This window comes from Gopherus flavomarginatus, unplaced genomic scaffold (assembly GCF_025201925.1).
Source record: "Gopherus flavomarginatus isolate rGopFla2 unplaced genomic scaffold, rGopFla2.mat.asm mat_scaffold_691_arrow_ctg1, whole genome shotgun sequence".
Taxonomy (NCBI): Eukaryota; Metazoa; Chordata; order Testudines; family Testudinidae; genus Gopherus; species Gopherus flavomarginatus.
In genome coordinates, this window is record NW_026115145.1 from 25423 (window position 1) to 30072 (window position 4650).

At 45.4% G+C, this 4650-nt stretch overlaps 1 long non-coding RNA gene across 1 annotated transcript; it reads left to right on the forward strand.

Moving 5' to 3' along the window:
* The first annotated feature begins 3518 nt into the window (after positions 1–3518).
* LOC127042622 (uncharacterized) lies at positions 3519–4650 on the forward strand. Its single transcript, XR_007771999.1, has 3 exons — positions 3519–3800; positions 3881–3933; positions 4209–4650. It is a non-coding gene; the product is annotated as an uncharacterized LOC127042622 (long non-coding RNA).

Sequence of the window (4650 nt, forward strand, 5' to 3'; positions counted from 1 at the left end):
CTCCAGGGGCCCAACCTGGGGGCCCCCACACCAAGCCCAGGGGCCCAAACCCCTGGGGGACCGAACCATAGCTCCAGGGGCCCAACCCCTGGGGGCCCGAACACCATAGCTCCAGGGGCCCAACCCCTGGGGCCCCAACACCAGCTCCAGGGGCCCAAACCCTGGGGACCCCAACACCAACTCCAGGGGCCCAACCCCTGGGGGCCCGAACCTAGCTCCATGGGCCCAACCCCTGGGGGCCCGAACACCAACTCCAGGGGCCCAACCCCGTGGGGGCCCCAAACACCAAGCTCCAGGGGCCCAACCCCTGGGGCCCCGAACCATAGCTCCAGGGGCCCAACCCCTTGGGGCCCCAACACCAGCTCCAGGGGCCCAACCCCTGGGGCCCGAACCATAGCTCCAGGGGCCCAACCCCTGGGGGCCCGAACATCAGCTCCAGGGGCCCAACCCCTGGGGGCCCCAACACCAGCTCCAGGGGCCCAACCCCTGGGGGCCCCAACACCAGCTCCAGGGGCCCAACCCCTGGAGGCCGAACCATAGCTCCAGGGGCCCAACCCCTGGGGGCCCGACCCATAGCTCCAGGGGCCCAACCCCTGGGGGCCCCAACACCAGCTCCAGGGGCCCAACCCCTGGGGGCCCCAACACCAGCTCCAGGGGCCCAACCCCTGGGGGCCCGAACCATAGCTCCAGGGGCCCAACCCCTGGGGGCCCCAACACCAGCTCCAGGGGCCCAACCCTGGGGCCCCAACACCAACTCCAGGGGCCCAACCCCTGGGGCCCGAACCATAGCTCCAGGGGCCCAACCCCTGGGGGCCCCAACACCAGCTCCAGGGGCCCAACCCCTGGGGGCCCCAACACCAACTCCAGGGGCCCAAACCCTGGGGGCCCGAACCATAGCTCCAGGGGCCCAACCCCTGGGGGCCCCAACACCAGCTCCAGGGGCCCAACCCCTGGGGGCCCGAACCATAGCTCCAGGGGCCCAACCCCTTGGGGCCCCAACACCAGCTCCAGGGGCCCAACCCCTGGGGGCCCCAACACCAACTCCAGGGGCCCAACCCCTGAGCGCCCGAACCATAGCTCCAGGGGCCTAACCCCTGGGGGCCCCAACCCCAGCTCTAGGGGCCCAACCGCTTTGGGACCGAACCCCGCAATAGGGACCTACCCCCTGGGGCCCCAACCGTAGCTCCAGGGTCTCAACCGCTGCGGGCCCCAACCGTGGCCCCGGAGAACCATGAGTAGTAATAAGCTCGATAGTACTCATCACCATGCAATTTTGACACGTTTCCACGGCACTTTTAGGGCTTATGTCCGGCTTCCCACCCTCCATTTCCGTTGGCTCCGTAGACTATTCTGAAAAAAATGGGCGTGTATGTGTTTGACTAGGGGAAGTGTTGTGTAGTTTTGTGCTTGATGACATGAATAAAAAGTGTATTAAATATCAGGGTGTATTAATAAAAAAGTTAAATAATATTGTAATCTAGGTTTATAAAGGGAATTTTCTAAGGCAAAACCTGTTTGGTAAGCACAGCATAAAAACTTTTTTAAAAAGTGTCTAAGAAAAATACAATAAAGCTTACGGTAAACTTAAAAAAAGTTTACCTTTGCAGTCTTTTTGTAAAACCAGGTAGCTTTTTTGGTTTAACCTTAGTAAATAAAACACATTAAAACTAAATAATACCAATGTAGATTAAGAAAAAACGAAGTTTAAAAGGAAAATTGACAAAGGCAAAGCCTGTTTTGTAAGCACGGGGTAAAAAAGTATTTAGACTATTCAATATCATTGCAGATTAAGAAGAAAGATCAAAGATAGACAGCACATGGCGGAATCAGAATGAGACAGAGAGAGAAGCAGGCAGAGTCTGTTTAGTAAGCACAGGGTAAAAAAGAATTCAGAATCAGGGCGGTTTACAAGACAAGAAAAGCGAAGAGAGAGTCCAATTTGCAAAGAGCAAAAATAGAGAACACATGGTAGGATTAAAGAGAAAGAGATAGAATTGTTACCTTTTCCCGTCTTTCTGCAGAATGAGGCAGCTTTCCGGGTTCAAACCCTCTTAGCCTCGTTATCACCGCCTTTGGATCGGACCAATCAGAGGTAGTTTTACAACAGCGTCATAGAATTCATTTTCCTGAACCAAACCTAGTGTCTCAAGACTTTAAGCAAGAGCCAGCTCCCCCTCTTTCCACCCTTCCTATTATCTGTTTTTTCTTATCTAAAGAAACAGACCCGCAGCATTTTCCCACCAAGTAGCCCTTTTACAAAGATGTTTTTAAAACGCGCAAGCTTTTCGTAATACACCCTTTTTTAAAGTTTTTCCCTAGGTTTTAAACTAATTGGTTTTTTTTGTTTTTCTTTTTTAGTAAAAACAATGTGAAAGTCGGGCAAAGCACCTGTTAGTAAAGAAGCCTCTGTGAGCAGTGGGTCAGAGATAAGAAGGCTGCTTCTTTCCCAAACTTTTTAACAAACACAAGTTACAATTACATTAAGTTTTGCAAAGGGATAATGACTCGAAAGACAAACCTAAGCCACAACCCTTTTGTATGTGTTGTAATAAAAAATTATGCAGAAGCAACCTAGATTTTTTTTTAGTAACAGGCGGTTTATAGTCCCCATATTTAGGATACCGGCGGGTTAGAGAGAAGATTGCTTTTTTCCCCACTTTTTAACAAATAAGGTTGAAAAGGAAACCTGAAGACCCATAGCCTTTATTTAGGCATAGGTGTTTTAATAACATGTAACTGTGCAAAAACATTTTAGTGCGATAAAACTAATGCGCTGTAATAAAAAAGGTTTGTTTTTTTTAATTTTAGGCTAACCCGGGCCATTTTATAGTAAAAACAGCAGGCTCTTGCAGCAGCTCTTAGCAAAAACAGCCTCTGTAAGTCAGTAAATTTAAAAAAAAAGAACAAAACATAACAAGGTCTTCTTTTAAAGCAAAAGAACCCCCAAAACAGGTATTAAGAAGCATACTAATTTACTATAAAAACTAAGCTTTTTAACCATTAAAGTTTAAAAGCTAAAGTGTGTAGCCAAAAACCTTCCCGCGTTTTTTAAAAAACCAACTAAGACAACTCCCCCTCCGCTCTTAGCTAAACAGCCAGAGCCTTCGGCTTTTTTTTAACCCTGTAACAAAACCTAAATACCGTTTTAAAATATGTTTTAAAGAAATATATAATTTTTTTAACTTACTAACAATGTAAAATAAGTTGTGTAAAAGTTTAACGTGGTTTATTTTTAAATTAGCAGTTTTGTTTTAAAAACTAAGGCCATAAAACAAATTAAAGAAATACAGGTTGCAGTTTTAAAAAGTTTTTGGTTACAAGGGTGTAAATGGGTACATTACCATTTAAAAAAGGCTTTTTATTAACTGTTTAAACACATTTACTATAAAAAAATAACATTTTTAGCCATTAAAGCTAAAGCATGTTGGCAGTCTGGGGACCGACACCCGCCTTTTTTCCTAGAAAAGTGCCCTTTACGCACCCTGTTTTTTTAAAGAAACGCCTTTTTAAATATTAATTTTGGGGGGGTGGAGGGCAAAACCTTTTTTTAAAAAAAGGTTTAAACCTATAAATAGAGGAACAAAAAACTTAACAAGACTGTTAAAGAAATATTGCTAATACAAGACTTTGACCGTTATGGGGAGCAACCACATGGTAAGAAACCTTACTATAATTTGCGTGGGTCGTCAAGGTATTATACTAGCGTTATGCTCACTTAAAAGGCAATATTTTTTCTTTTAAATAGGACGAGGCCTTTTTTCTTGACATTCCAGATGCCGCGCTACAAGCTTTAAACTTTGGTAAGCTAATTAATATGCTACACAAGAATAATTTATTTTTAAGATAAAAGGTTTTTAAAAAATTTATTTTTTTAATTTAGAACAAGATGGAAGTCAAAACCACCCAATAGTTTTCCTGAAATTACAGAAGAAGGTGTGAACTGTTTTTCAAATATGTGTTTTTTAAAATAAAAAAATCTGTAGTTGGAAATAGTGTGCATTTTAGGGGCTTGAAAACCCTTAAAGCTTTTATTGTACAAAAGTTGCCGTTCTACCGCCCCTGCGTGGTGTAAACTATAATTTAAACGCGGTTTTTAGCCCGCTTATTGCAAAAACGTTTTTAAAATATATATTTTTGGGGAACAGCTTTGTTGTTGTTAGTTAAAAAAAAGCCGTGCTAAAAAACATTCTGTTTATGTGTATCGGCAGACTCATCAAGCGTTATTCCTCAAGAAGAAATGTTGAAGGTGAGCGCGCTTAAAGAGGCCAAGAAATTTCCCTTTGAGGCAGCTGCAGTTGGAAGCAAGGGTATTAAGCACAGCGATTTTGAACAGCCCTGCGCGTCCAAATCTCTTATTGCACAAAACCAGCCGGCACTAAAAAAGGCCAAAAAGTCTACCTCTAAAACAGCATTCGTTTTCAGGGAGGGGGGGAAAGGGGCTCAGACCCCCCCCCAAGCTTTTGAACCACCCAAAGCTACCTCTACAACTTCCAGGAACCATGGTAAGCGAGGCAGAGGAGTTAAAGCCCCTAGTTTTCAACAGACCTTTGCCTCCCCGACCCAAAACAATTAGCTTTAAAAACAAACAACTCTGTGGAAGCAACCATGTTTACGCGTGGTTTGAGCAGGGTGAAGAAGTTAATCCCCCCG